The sequence below is a fragment of the Salmo salar genome, chromosome 19, assembly GCF_965601325.2.
Source record: "Salmo salar chromosome 19, fSalSal1, whole genome shotgun sequence".
Lineage (NCBI taxonomy): Eukaryota > Metazoa > Chordata > Actinopteri > Salmoniformes > Salmonidae > Salmo > Salmo salar.
In genome coordinates this window covers 34365414-34381174 of record NC_138309.1, presented here as the reverse complement: position 1 = coordinate 34381174, position 15761 = coordinate 34365414, and the positions used below count along the sequence as shown (strand labels likewise).

At 41.3% G+C, this 15761-nt stretch overlaps 1 protein-coding gene across 1 annotated transcript in view; it reads right to left on the bottom strand.

The window, feature by feature from the left end:
• sipa1l2a (signal-induced proliferation-associated 1like 2, genome duplicate a) overlaps window positions 1-15761 on the bottom strand; it is a 735281-nt gene that overhangs the window by 92951 nt on the left and 626569 nt on the right. The window lies entirely within an intron of this gene.

Here is a 15761-nt window from a genome sequence, read left to right as displayed (position 1 = left end):
TAACAGGTAGTGTTTATAATTGGAGTGTGTATAACTGGTAGTGTGTATAACAGGTAGTGTTATAACAGGTAGTGTTATAACTGGTCGTGTGTATAAATGGTAATGTGTATAACTGGTAGTGTGTATAACAGGTAGTGTTTATAATTGGAGTGTGTATAACTGGTAGTGTGTCTAACAGGTAGTGTTATAACAGGTAGTGTTATAACTGGTAGTGTGTATAAATGGTAATGTGTATAACTGGGAGTGTGTATAACTGGTAGTGTGTATAACTGGTAGTGTGTATAGCTGGTTGTGTGTATATAACTTGTAGTGTATATAACTGGTAGTGTGTATATAACTGGTAGTGTGTATATAACTGGTAGTGTGTATAAATGGTAGTGTGTATAGCTGGTAGTGTGTATATAACTGGTAGTGTGTATAATTGGTAGTGTGTATATATCTGGTAGTGTGTGTAACTGGTTGTTTGTATATAACTGGTAGTGTATATAACTGGTAGTGTGTATAACTGGAGTGTGTACATATCTGGTAGTGTGTATAACTGGTTGTGTGTATATAACTGGTAGTGTATATATAACCGGTTGTGTGTGTATAACTGGTGGTGTGTATAACTGGTTGTGTATGTAACTGGTAGTGTGTATAACTTAGTGTGTATATAACTGTTAGTGATTATATAACTGGTAGTATGTATATCTGGTAGTGTATATAACTGGTAGTGTGCATATATCTGGTAGTGTGTATAACTGGTAGTGTATATATAACCGGTTATGTGTGTATATCTGGTAGTGTATATATATGGTAGTGTGTATAACTGGTAGTGTGTATAACTGGCAGTGTATATAACTGGTAGTGTGTATAACTGGTATTGTGTATATATCTGGTAGTGTATATAACTGGAAGTGTGTATAACTGGAAGTGTATATATAACCGGTTGTGTGTATATAACTGGTAGTGTGTATAACTGGTTGTGTATATAACTGGTAGTGTGTATAACTTAGTTTGTGTATAACTGGTTGTGTATATAACTGTTAGTGTGTATATAACTGGTAGTGTGTATTTCTAGTAGTGTATATAACTGGTAGTATTTATACAACCGGTTGTGTGTGTATATCTGTTGTGTGTATAATTGGCAGTGTGTATAACTGTTAGTGTATATATTTCTGGTAGTGTATATATCTGGTAGTGTGTATAACTGGTAGTGTGTCTAACTGGTAGTGTGTATAACTGGTAGTGTGTATAACTGGCAGTGTATATAACTGTTAGGGTGTATAAGTGTTATTGTGTATAACTGGTAGTGTGTATAACTGGCAGTGTATATAACTGGTAGTGTGAATACCTGGTAGTGTTTCAAACAGGTAGTGTTTATAACTGGTAGTGTGAATACCTGGTAGTGTGTCAAACAGGTAGTGTTTATAACTGGTAGTGTGAATAACTGGTAGTGTATATAACAGGTAGTGTTTATAATTGGAGTGTGTATAACTGGTAGTGTGTATAACAGGTAGTGTTATAACAGGTAGTGTTATAACTGGTCGTGTGTATAAATGGTAATGTGTATAACTGGTAGTGTGTATAACAGGTAGTGTTTATAATTGGAGTGTGTATAACTGGTAGTGTGTCTAACAGGTAGTGTTATAACAGGTAGTGTTATAACTGGTAGTGTGTATAAATGGTAATGTGTATAACTGGGAGTGTGTATAACTGGTAGTGTGTATAACTGGTAGTGTGTATAGCTGGTTGTGTGTATATAACTTGTAGTGTATATAACTGGTAGTGTGTATATAACTGGTAGTGTGTATATAACTGGTAGTGTGTATAAATGGTAGTGTGTATAGCTGGTAGTGTGTATATAACTGGTAGTGTGTATAATTGGTAGTGTGTATATATCTGGTAGTGTGTGTAACTGGTTGTTTGTATATAACTGGTAGTGTATATAACTGGTAGTGTGTATAACTGGAGTGTGTACATATCTGGTAGTGTGTATAACTGGTTGTGTGTATATAACTGGTAGTGTATATATAACCGGTTGTGTGTGTATAACTGGTGGTGTGTATAACTGGTTGTGTATGTAACTGGTAGTGTGTATAACTTAGTGTGTATATAACTGTTAGTGATTATATAACTGGTAGTATGTATATCTGGTAGTGTATATAACTGGTAGTGTGCATATATCTGGTAGTGTGTATAACTGGTAGTGTATATATAACCGGTTATGTGTGTATATCTGGTAGTGTATATATATGGTAGTGTGTATAACTGGTAGTGTGTATAACTGGCAGTGTATATAACTGGTAGTGTGTATAACTGGTATTGTGTATATATCTGGTAGTGTATATAACTGGAAGTGTGTATAACTGGAAGTGTATATATAACCGGTTGTGTGTATATAACTGGTAGTGTGTATAACTGGTTGTGTATATAACTGGTAGTGTGTATAACTTAGTTTGTGTATAACTGGTTGTGTATATAACTGTTAGTGTGTATATAACTGGTAGTGTGTATTTCTAGTAGTGTATATAACTGGTAGTATTTATACAACCGGTTGTGTGTGTATATCTGTTGTGTGTATAATTGGCAGTGTGTATAACTGTTAGTGTATATATTTCTGGTAGTGTATATATCTGGTAGTGTGTATAACTGGTAGTGTGTCTAACTGGTAGTGTGTATAACTGGTAGTGTGTATAACTGGCAGTGTATATAACTGTTAGGGTGTATAAGTGTTATTGTGTATAACTGGGAGTGTGTATAACTGGCAGTGTATATAACTGGTAGTGTGAATACCTGGTAGTGTGTCAAACAGGTAGTGTTTATAACTGGTAGTGTGAATAACTGGTAGTGTGTATAACAGGTAGTGTTTATAATTGGAGTGTGTATAACTGGTAGTGTGTATAACAGGTAGTGTTATAACAGGTAGTGTTATAACTGGTAGTGTGTATAAATGGTAATGTGTATAACTGGGAGTGTGTATAACTGGTAGTGTGTATAACAGGTAGTGTTATAACAGGTAGTGTTATAACTGGTAGTGTGTATAAATGGTAATGTGTATAACTGGGAGTGTGTATAACTGGTAGTGTGTATAACAGGTAGTGTTTATAATTGGAGTGTGTATAACTGGTAGTGTTATACCAGGTAGTGTTACAACAGGTAGTGTTGTAACTGGTAGTGTGTATAAATGGTAATGTGTATAACTGGGAGTGTGTATAACTGGTAGTGTGTATAACTGGTAGTGTGTATAGCTGGTTGTGTGTATATAACTTGTAGTGTATATAGCTGGTAGTGCGTATAACTGGAAGTGTATATATAACCGCTTGTGTGTGTATAACTGGTAGTGTGTTAACTGGTTGTGTATATAACTGGATTGTGTTTATAACTTAGTGTGTGTATAACTGGTTGTGTATATAACTGTTAGTGTGTATATAACTGGTAGTGTGTATATCTGGTAGTGTATATGACTGGTAGTGTGTATAACTGGTAGTGTGTATAACTGGTAGTGTGTATATATATGGTAGTGTGTATAACTGGTTGTGCGTATAACTGGTAGTGTGTATAACTGGTAGTGTGTATAACTGGTTGTGTGTATATAACTGGTAGTGTAAATAAATTGTAGTGTGTATAACTTGTTGTGTATATAACATTTAGTGTGTATATAACTGGTTATGTGTGTATTACTAGTAATGTGCCTATCTGGTAGTGTATATAACTGGTAGTGTGTATATATCTGGGAGTGTATATAACTGGTACTGTGCATATCTGGTAGTGTATATATCTGGTAGTTTATATAACTGGTAGTGTGTATAACTGGTAGTGTGTATAACTGGAGTGTGTATATATCTGGTAGTGTGTATAACTGGTTGTGTGTATATAACTGGTAGTGTATATAACTGGTAGTGTGTATAACTGGTAGTGCATATATCTGGTAGTGTGTATATATCTGGTAGTGTGTATATATCTGGTAGTGTGTATATATCTGGTAGTGTGTATATCTGGTAGTGTGTATATATCTGGTAGTGTGTATATATCTGGTAGTGTGTATATATCTGGTAATGTGTATATCTGGTAGTGTGTATAACTGGTAGTGTGAATATAACTGGTAGTGTATATAACTGGTAGTGTGTATATATCTGGTAGTGTGTATATAACTGGTAGTGTGTATATCTGGTAGTGTATATATCTGGTAGTTTGTATATATCTGGTAGTGTGTATAACTGGTAGTGTGTATATATCTGGTAGTGTGTATTTAACTGGTAGTGTGTATATCTGGTAGTGTGTATAACTGGTCGTGTATATATCTGGTAGTGTGTATATATCTGGTAGTGTTTATATAACTGGTAGTATGTATATCTGGTAGTGTGTATAACTGGTAGTGTATATAACTGGTTGTGTGTATATAACTGGTAGTGTGTATATAACTGGTAGTGTGTATATCTGGTAGTGTGTATATAACCTGTAGTGTGTATATAACTGGTCGTGTGTATATAACCGGTAGTGTGTGTATCTGGTAGGGTGTATATAACTGGTAGTGTGTATATATCTGGTAGTGTGTATATATCTGGTAGTGTGTATATATCTGGTAGTGTGTATATCTTGTAGTGTGTATAACTGGAAGTGTGTATAACTGGTTGTGTGTGTATAACTGGTAGTGTGTATAACTGGTTGTGTATAACTTGTTGTGTGTATAACTAGTGGTCATGTTGCCACACTTCATTACCCAGATTAACTACTATGTCCCTCAAACCCTGTTGTCACACCTCATTACCCAGATGAACTACTAAGTCCCTCAAACCGTGTCCTCACACCTCATTACCCAGATTAACTACTGTGTCCCTCAAACCATGTTGCCACACCTCATTACCCAGATTAACTACTGTGTCACTTAAACCATGTTGCCACACTTCATTTCAACAGAAAGGGGTCAATGAAGTGACTTTCAACAGAATTATGTGTAATAACAGCCTGTCAACAGAAAGAGGTCAATGAACAGTCTGTCAACTGAAGTGATCTATGAACAGAGTGGATCCCCATTAGTTCATGCCAAGGCAGCAGCTACTCTTCCTGGGGTTTATTATGGATCCCCATTAGTTCCTGCCAAGGCAGCAGCTACTCTTCCTGGGGTTTATTATGGATCCCCATTAGTTCCAGCCAAGGCAGCAGCAGCTACTCTTCCTGGGGTTTATTATGGATCCCCATTAGTTCCTGCCAAGGCAGCAGCTACTCTTCCTGGGGTCTGGCAAAATTAAGGCAGTTGTACAATTTTGAAAACATTACAATACATTCATTACAGAATTCACAACACACTAAATGTGTGCCCTGAGGCCCCTACTCTACTACCACATATCTACAATACACTGTGTTCCCTCAGGCCCCTACTCTACTACCACATATCTATAATACACTGTGTTCATTTAGGCCCCTACTCTACTACCACATATCTACAATACACTGTGTTCCCTCAGGCCCCTACTCTACTACCACATATCTACAATACACTGTGTTCCCTCAGGCCCCTACTCTACTACCACATATCTACAATACACTGTGTTCCCTCAGGCCCCTACACTACTACCACATATCTACAATACACTGTGTTCCCTCAGGCCCCTACTCTACTACCACATATCTACAATACACTGTGTTCCCTCAGGCCCCTACTCCACTACCACATATCTACAATACAACATCCATGTGCACATGTGTGTATAGTGCGTATGTTGTCGTGTTATCTAATTGTATTGCTTGCATGAGTTATCTGATGTGGAACAGAGATCCATGTAGTCATAACTCTATGTAGTACTCCCATAGTCTGTTCTGGACTTGGGGACTGTGAAGAGACCTCTGGTGGCATGTCTTGTGGGGTATGCATGGGTGTCTGAGCTGTGTGCTAGTAGTTTAAACAGACAGCTCGGTGCATTCAACATGTCAATACCTCTCATAGTAAATACAACTAGTGATGAAGTCAATCTCTCCTCCACTTTGAGCAAGGAGAGATTGACATGCATATCATTAAAATGGTAGCTCGCTGTGTACATCCAAGGGCCAGCCGTGCTGCCCTGTTCTAAGCCAATTGCATTTATTTTGTATATATGTGTTTACATACTGCTTTACTCATCTCATATGTACAGCTGAAGTTGAAAGTTTATATACACCTTAGCCAAATACATTTAAACTCAGTTTTTCACAATTCCTGACATTTAATCCTAGTAAAAATTCCCTGTCTTAGGTCAGTTAGGGTCACCACTTTATTTGAAGAATGTGAAATGCCAGAATAATAGTAGAGAGAAATATTTATTTCAGCTTTTATTTCTTTCATCACATTCCCAGTGGGTCAGAAGTTTACATACACTCAATTAGTATTTGGTAGCATTTCTTTAAATTGTTTAACTTGGGTCAAACGTTTCAGGTAGCCTTCCACAAGCTTCCCACAATAAGTTGGGTGAATTTTGTCCCATTCCTCCTGACAGAGCTGGTGTAATTGAGTCAGGTTTGTAGGCCTCCTTGCTCGCACACACTTTTTCAGTTCTGCCCACAAAGTTTCTATAGGATTGAGGTCAGGTCTTTGTGATGGCCACTCCAATACCTTGACTTTGTTGTCCTTAAGCCATTTCGCCACAACTTTGGAAGTATGTTTAGGGTCATTGTCCATTTGGAAGACCCATTTGGGACCAAGCTTTAAATTTCTGAATGATGTCTTGAGATGTTGCTTTAATATATCCACATCATTTTCCTATTCATGATGCCATCTATTTTGTGAAGTGCACCAGTCCCTCCTGCAGCAAAGCACCCCACAACATGATGCTGCCGCCCCCGTGCTTCACGGTTGGGATGGTGTTCTTCGGCTTGCAAGCCTCCCCCTTTTTCTCCAAACATAACGATGGTCATTATGGCCAAACAGTTCTATTTCTGTTTCATCAGACCAGAGGACATTTTTCCAAAAAGTACTATCTTTGTCCCCATGTGCAGTTGCAAACCCCGTTCCGCCAGCGGGACACCTAGCCAACAGCCAATGGGATCGCATGGCGCAAAATTCAAAAACAGCTAAAATACCACAATTCAATTTTCTCAAACAATCAACTATTTTACACCATTTTAAAGATAAGACTCCTTAATCTAACCACATTGTCCGATTTCAAAAAGGCTTTACAGCGAAAGCAAAACATTAGATTATGTTAGGAAGGGTACATAGACACAAATAATCACACAGCCATTTCACAAGCAAGGGTATATGTCACAGAAACCGAAAACACAGCTAAATGATGTACTAACCTTTGACGATCTTCATCAGATGACACTCCTAGGACATTGTTATACAATACATGTATGTTTTGTTCAATCAAGTTCATATTTATATCCAAAAACTGCTTTTTACATTGGCGCATGATGTTCAGAAAATGTATTTCCCACCACAAACTTCCGGTGAATTTACAAAAATACTCTTCATAAACGTTGACAAAATACATAACAATTATTTTAAGAATTATAGATACACAACTCCTTTATGCAATCGCTGTGTCAGATTTTAAAATAGCTTTTCGGCGAAAGCACATTTTTCAATATTCTGAGTACATAGCTCAGCCATCACGCCTAGCTATTTTCACACCCGCCAAGTTCAAGGCACACTAAACTCAGAATTAGTATTAGAAATATTGTATTACCTTTGCTGATCTTAGTCAGAATGCACTCCCAGGACTGCTACTTTCACAAGAAATGTTGTTTTTGTTCCAAATAATCCATAGTTATGTCCAAATACCTCTGTTTTGTTCGTGCGTTCAGGTCACTATCCAACGGGTAACGCGCGAGCGCATTTCGAGACAAAAAAATTCAAAATGTTCCATTACCGTACTTAACCTCTCTGGGCTAGGCGGGACGAAATCGTCCCACCTTCGCAACAGCCAGTATAATCCCGTGGCGCGATTTTCAAATACCTTAGAAATGCTATTACTTCAATTTCTCAAACATATGACTATTTTACACCATTTTAAAGACAAGACTCTCGTTGATCTAACCACACTGTCCGATTTCAAAAAGGCTTTACAACGAAAGCAAAACATTAGATTATGTCAGCAGAGTACCCAGCCAGAAATAATCAGACACCCATTTTTCAAGCTAGCATATAATGTCACAAAAACCCAGAAGACAGCTAAATGCAGCACTAACCTTTGATGATCTTCATCAGATGACACACCTAGGACATTATGTTAAACAATACATGCATGTTTTGTTCAATCAAGTTCATATTTATATCAAAAACCAGCTTTTTACATTAGCATGTGACGTTCAGAACTAGCATACCCCCAGCAAACCTCCGGTGAATTTACTAAATTACTCACGATGTCACGTCCTGGCCAGTATAAGGGTTAATTGTTATTGTAGTTTGGTCAGGACGTGGCAGAGGGTATTTGTTTTATGTGGTCCGGGGTGGTGTTTTGGTAAAAGGGTGTTTGATTTAGTATTTCCGGGTTTTTGGTTTATGGTCTATGTTTATGTATTTCTATGTGTAGTCTAGTAAGTGTGTTTCTATGTAGAGTTAATTGGGGTGGACTTCCAATTGAAGGCAGCTGTGTGGTGTTGCCTTTGATTGGAAGTCCTATATTAGTTGGGTGTGTTTGTCTGTGTGTTTGTGGGAGATTGTTCTGTGTTTAGCCTTGTGCCTTGCCAGACTGTCTGTGGATCGGTCGTTCTCGTGTTTGTTGTTTTTGTGTTCATTTTGATTTAATAAATGTTCAAAATGAACAAACACAGTCCTGCTGCATTTTGGTCCTCCTTCACCGACGATAGCCGTGACAGAATCTCCCACCAAACCAGGACCAAGCAGCAGAGGAAGGAGCAATGGGATTTTGAGTTGGACTATGGTGAGAGATGGACTTGGGAGGAGATCTCGAAGGGAGAAGGCTCCTACACTTGGGAGGAGATCCAATCAGGAAAAGATCGCCTTCCATGGGGTCAGGTGGTGTGAGAGAGAGAGGAAAGGCGAAAGGCTGGTATGGACCGGGAACATTTCCGAGGAACACGACTGGCGTTGAAGCACGAGAGGCACCCCCAATAATTTTTTTGGGGGGGGCACACGGGTAGTTTGGCTAGGCATAGGAAGAGCCGGAAGCCAGCTACCCGTGGTTATATGGAGGAGCGTATGAGGTGGAGAGCGCCATGTTTCGCTGAGGAGCGCACCCATACGCACGCACAGTCCGGTGCGCGTTATTCCAGCCCCTCGCAGGTGCCGTGCTAGAGCGGGCATCCAGCCTGGTAGGAGGATGCCTGCGCAGCGCATCTGGTCGCCGGTACGCCTCCGAGGACCAGGCTACCCAACTCCCGCTCTACGCACGGCTACCATCAGGCCCCTGCACAGCCCAGTCTGCCCTGTACAAGCACCCCACTCGTACAGGGCTACTAGTTCCATCCAGCCAAGACGGGTTGTGCAGGAGGTAAGATCAAGACCGACTGTGCGCCTCCATAGCCCTGGGTTTCCAGCTCCTGTCTCTCGTGCGGACCCGGAAGAGCGTCAACCCAGTCCGACTCGTCCTGTTCCCGCTCCCCGCACTAGCCTGGAGGTGCGTGTTCACAATCTGGTACGCCCAGTACCAGCACCACGCACCAGGCTTCAAGTGCGTAAACCCAGCCTCGCCAGTCAACAGTCGTCAGAGCTGCCCGCCAGTCAACAGTCGTCAGAGCTGCCCGCCAGTCAACAGTCGTCAGAGCTGCCCGCCAGTCAACAGTCGCCAGAGCTGCCCGCCAGTCAACAGTCGCCAGAGCTGCCCGCCAGTCAACAGTCGCCAGAGCTGCCCGCCAGTCAACAGTCGCCAGAGCTGCCCGCCAGTCAACAGTCGCCAGAGCTGCCCGCCAGTCAACAGTCGCCAGAGCTGCCCGCCAGTCAACAGTCGCCAGAGCTGCCCGCCAGACTGCCCTGAACCGCCGGAGTGGCCAGACTGCCCTGAACCGCCGGAGTGGCCAGACTGCCCAGACTGTCCCGAGCTGCCAGACTGTCCCGAGCTGCCAGACTGCCCAGAATGCCCAGACTGTCCCGAGCTGCCAGACTGCCCAGACTGTCCCGAGCTGCCAGACTGTCCCGAGCTGCCAGACTGTCCCGAGCTGCCAGACTGCCCAGACTGGCCCGAGCTGCCAGAGTGGCCCGACTGCCTGCAACGGCCAGAACCGGAGCCACCTCCAGATATAGGTGGGTTGGGGGGGGGGGTGTGCCGTTGTTGACGGCAGCCACCCTCCCTTCCCTCCCTTGAGTAGTAGAATTTTAATTTTGTTGTTTGGGGTTGTTTTTTTTATTTTTTTTAAGGTGCTTCCGGGGTTAGCACCTTTAAGGGGGGGGGGGGGGGGGTACTGTCACGTCCTGGCCAGTATAAGGGTTAATTGTTATTGTAGTTTGGTCAGGATGTGGCAGAGGGTATTTGTTTTATGTGGTCCGGGGTGGTGTTTTGGTAAAAGGGTGTTTGATTTAGTATTTCCGGGTTTTTGGTTTATGGTCTATGTTTATGTATTTCTATGCGTAGTCTAGTAAGTGTGTTTCTATGTAGAGTTAATTGGGGTGGACTTCCAATTGAAGGCAGCTGTGTGGTGTTGCCTTTGATTGGAAGTCCTATATTAGTTGGGTGTGTTTGTCTGTGTGTTTGTGGGAGATTGTTCTGTGTTTAGCCTTGTGCCTTGCCAGACTGTCTGTGGATCGTTCGTTCTCTTGTTTGTTGTTTTTGTGTTCATTTTGATTTAATAAATGTTCAAAATGAACAAACACAGTCCTGCTGCATTTTGGTCCTCCTTCACCGACGATAGCCGTGACACACGATAAACGTTCACAAAAAACATAACAATTATTTTAAGAATTATAGATACAGAACTCCTTTGTGCAATCGAGGTGTCCGATTTCTAAAATAGCTTTTCAGTGAAAGCACATTTTGCAATATTCTGAGTACATAGCCCAGCCATCACGGCTAGCTATTTAGACACCCACCAAGTTTAGCCCTGACCAATTTCCGATTTACTATTACAAAAGTTTGATTACCTTTGTTGTCTTCGTCAGAATGCACTCCCAGGACTGCTACTTCAATAACAAATGTTGGTTTGGTCCAAAATAATCCATCGTTATATCCAAATAGCGGCGTTTTGTTCGTGCGTTCAAGACACTATCCGAAGTGTAAATAAGGGTCACGAGCATGGCGCAATTCGTGACAAAAAAATTCTAAATATTCCATTACCGTACTTCGAAGCATGTCAACCGCTGTTTAAAATCCATTTTTATGCCATTTTTCTCGTAAAAAAGCGATAATATTCCGACCGGGAATCTGCGTTTAGGTAAACAGAGGAAAGAAAACAAAGCATTCGGTCGACGCGGGCACGTGCCTGAGTCTCACAGTACTATAACCAGCCACTACCCAAACGCGCTACTTTTTTTCAACCAGAGCCTGCAAAGCCACGATTCAGCTTTTTGTCGCCTTCTCAGAGCCCATGGGAGCCGTAGGAAGTGTCACGTATTAGCAGAGATCCTCTGTAATGGATAGAGATAATCAAGAAGGGCAAGAAATTGTCAGACAGGCCACTTCCTGCATGGCATCTTCTCATCGCCCCCTATACCACAACAGGTTAAAGGCACTGTCGACTTAGTGTATGTAAACTTCTGACCCACTGGAATTGTGATACAGTGAAATAATCTGTCTGTAAACAATTTTTGGAAAAATGACTTCTGTCATGCACAAAGTAGATGTCCAAACCGACTTGCCAAAACTATAGTTTGTTAACAAAAAATTTGTGGAGATTTATTGACTCCAACCTAAGTGTATGTAAACTTGCAACTTCAACTGTAAAGTTGTGGCCAAAAGTTTTGAGAGTGACACAAATATTAATTTTCACAAAGTTTGCTGCTTCAGTGTCTTTAGATATTTTTGTCAGATGCTACTATGGAATACTGAAGAGTAATTACAAGCATTTCATAAGTGTCAAAAGCTTTTATAGACAATTACATGTTTTTTTTTTTATTATTATAATTTTTTTAGCAGACGCTCTTATCCAGAGCGACTTACAGTAGTGAATGTATACATTTCATTTTTTCTTCCCTTATTTTTTTTCGTACTGGCCCCCCGTGGGAATCGAACCCACAACCCTGGCGTTGCAAACACCATGCTCTACCAACTGAGCCACAGGGAAGGCCAGGGAAGTTGATGCAAAGAGTCAATATTTGCAGTGTTGACTGTTCTTTTTCAAGACCTCTGCAATCCACCCTGGCGTGCTGTCAATTAACTTCTGGGCCACATCCTGACTGATGGCAGCCCATCCTTGCATAATCCATGCTTGGAGTTTGTCAGAATTTGTGCGTTTTTGTTTCTCCACCTCTTGAGGTTTGACCACAAGTTCTCAATGGGATTAAGGTCTGGGGAGTTTCCTGGCCATGGACCCAAAATATTGATGTTTTGTTCCCCGAGCAACTTAGTTATCACTTTTGCCTTATGGCAAGGTGCTCCATCATGCTGGAAAAGGCATTGTTTGTCACCAAACTGTTCCTGGATGGTTGGGAGAAGTTGCTCTCGGAGGATGTGTTAGTACCATTCTTTATTCATGGCTGTGTTCTTAGGCAGAATTGTGAGTGAGCCCACTCCCTTGGCTGAGAAGCTACCCCACACATGAATGGTCTCAGGATGCTTTACTGTTGGCATGACACAGGACTGATGGTAGCACTCACCTTGTCTTCTCCGGACAATCTTTTTTCCGGATGCCCCAAACAAACGGGAAGGGGATTCATCAGCGAAAATGACTTTACCCCAGTCCTCAGCAGTCCAATCCCTGTAACTTTTGCAGAATATCAGTCTGTTCCTTATGTTTTTCCTGGAGAGAAGTGGCTTCTTTGCTGGCCTTCTTGACACCAGGCCATCCTCCAAAAGTCTTCGCCTCACTGTGCATGCAAATGCACTCACACCTGCCTGCTGCCATTCCTGAGCAAGCTCTGTACGGGTGGTGCCCCGATCCCGCAGCTGAATCAACGTTAGGAGATGGTCCTGGCGCTTGTTGGACTTCCTTGGGCGCACTGAAGCCTTCTTTACAACAATTGAACCGCTCTCCTTGAAGTTCTTGATGATCCGATAAATCGTTGATTTAGGTGCAATCTTACTGGCAGCAATATCCTTGCCTGTGAAGCCCTTTTTGTGCAAAGCAATGATGACGTCACGTGTTTCGCATGGTTGACAGAGGAAGAACAATGATTCCAAGCACCACCCTCCTTTTGAAGCTTCCAGTCAGTTATTCGAACTCAATAATCATGACAGAGTGATCTCCAGCCTTGTCAACACTCACACCTGTGTTAACAAGAGAATCACTGACATGATGTCAGCTGGTCCTTTTGTGGCAGGGCTGACATGTTTTTTGGAGGGATTCAGTTCATTTGCATGGCAAAGAGCGACTTTGCCATACTTTATTCTCTTATATTCTACTGTATTTTAGTCTATGTTTATATATTTCTTAATTCCATTATTTTGCTTTCAGATGTGTGTATTGTTAGATATTACTTCACTGTTGAAGTTAGGAACATAAGTGTTTCGCTACACCAGCAATAACATCTGCTAAATATGTGTATGTGTCCAATAAAACTTAATTTGATTTGTATCAATATGTTCTGACCATGACTGTTTACAATCCAGGGTTACTCCAAGCAGTTTAGGATTTAGTTGAGGTTTAGGGATTAGTGAATGTTTTGTCCCAAATACAACACTTTTAGTAGCTGACATGTATACTGTTGCGTCATCCGCATACAATGTCCACAGCCTTTAAATGTTCTTCTATTTTTCTGTCTTATTGGATCATGTTGTCAGGCATGGTTTGTCTGACAGATGTTATTTCTATGTAAAATATTCTGTAACAAGTGTTGTTTTTGTGCTCAATGGTGGATCTATTCATAATTATTTACACACTGGCTTTACTCAAATATTTTGCGGGTTTAGAAGGAAGGGGCAGCGGCCCGTAAATGACAGAAACTGCTCATCAACAGTAACGTTGGGCCCAGGGTTGTAAAACAGGGGAAGGCGGTCCACCCACTTGCCCCACACTGACCTGATTGCAGCTAGCTTGTCTCTCTGACACCGAGCTGGTCTGGTGTCTCGGTTATCGAAGAGGATAATCCTGGAGATAATGTAAAAGTTTTCCAGAGACATTGTCACACTGACAAATTATTGGCCAGTTTCTGCATCCCACAGGGATTCTGTGGATTCCACATTGGATCTGAAAATACCAGCAAGGATAAGAACCCCAAAGTATGCATGTAAATTACTTTGGTCCATCTCTCTCCAAAAACACACCTTCTCTCCAAATTAGTGCAGTTCAGAATGATTTCCTGGATGGTGTCTGGGATGAATAGTTCAAAAGAAGACTTTATGTCCTGCACATTAGTAACCGCCATCCATGTCAGCCTTGGCTGCATTATTATCACATTGGCAGCCATGCGGATGGCTGATTCCTTGGGCAAGAAGACCATTCAATTTCACAATTTTTTTACATCCATATTTCTCCTCCTGCAGGCAGCTGATGAGCTGGTTGCTGACGGGCTGTTCCTGAGGATGGTTGCTGATGGGCTGGTCCTGGCTGCTGATGGGCTGGTCCTGGGGCTGGCTGAGGGTCAATCTCATCCTCTTCTTCCAACTCACTGTCAGACTCCGAATTGACAGAGACATGATCCTCATATTCAGAACATTCTTCATCTTTCAAAGTGGAAGACGCTCCTTCCACACTAGCTTCTCTCTCTGCAACAATTATTTCTAAGCAGAGATTATTTTTGCCATACTGATTGATTGTGGTAAGGAGCCACACATACAAAGCTATTTATTTGTTGTGTCCCTCCCCCAGTTTTCACCTGGCTGGGGTAGAGTGTGGAAAAATACAGAATTTTTTACAACGTATCGAAATAATGGATTGTAATAACATTGTGCAGATTCCAGCAAGACATTGTGGGGCAGCAGGTAGCCTAGTGGTAAGAGCCGTTGGGCCAGTAACAGAAAGGTTGCTAGATCGAATCCCTGAGCTGACAAGGTAAAACTCTGTCGTTCTGCCCCTGAACAAGGCAGTTAACCCATTGTACCCCGGTAGGCTGTCATTGTAAATAAGAATTTGTTCTTAAGACTTGCCTGGTTAAATAAATATAAAATAGTTTTGTGGGAGACAGACAGGTTCTTGATGCTATGTTGAACCAGCAGGCCCAGCGAGGAGGAATACACATACACATTTTTCTTCTACTAAACATTGAATATGGGTCCCACAGACCTGAAAACCACACAAGGGTTAAAGTAGTTGGCAATATCAGTTAGTTTTGTCATGAATAAGCCATCTGATTCAATGAATGATGGAGCTGAGTTTGCCTTTTTTTCCCCAAAAATTTCATTGAATTATTATTATTTTTTTTGAGCTGCAAGGCTCTTATAATGGAAAGCTATGGGTTCTATGTAATTCCAGCTCCCAGATTGCAATTCCTATGGCTTCCACTAGATGTCAACAGTCTTTGTTCATTGTTTCTTCAAAAAACGAGCAATAATTTGGAGTTTTTGTACAAACAGTCCCGGTACAATATCAGTCTGTTGGCACGCGACGAAGAGGACAAGCCCTTACTAATTTTACTTTTCTATTGAATATACTCATTTCCGTATGTAATATTATAGTTTATTGACATTTTAGGGTACCTGAGGATTGTATAGAAACGTAGTTTGAGTTGTTTGAACAAAGTTTAGAGGTGGCTTTTTGGACTCCTTTGTCTGCATGTTGAACGAGTGGATTACTGAAATCGATGGCGCCAACTAAAC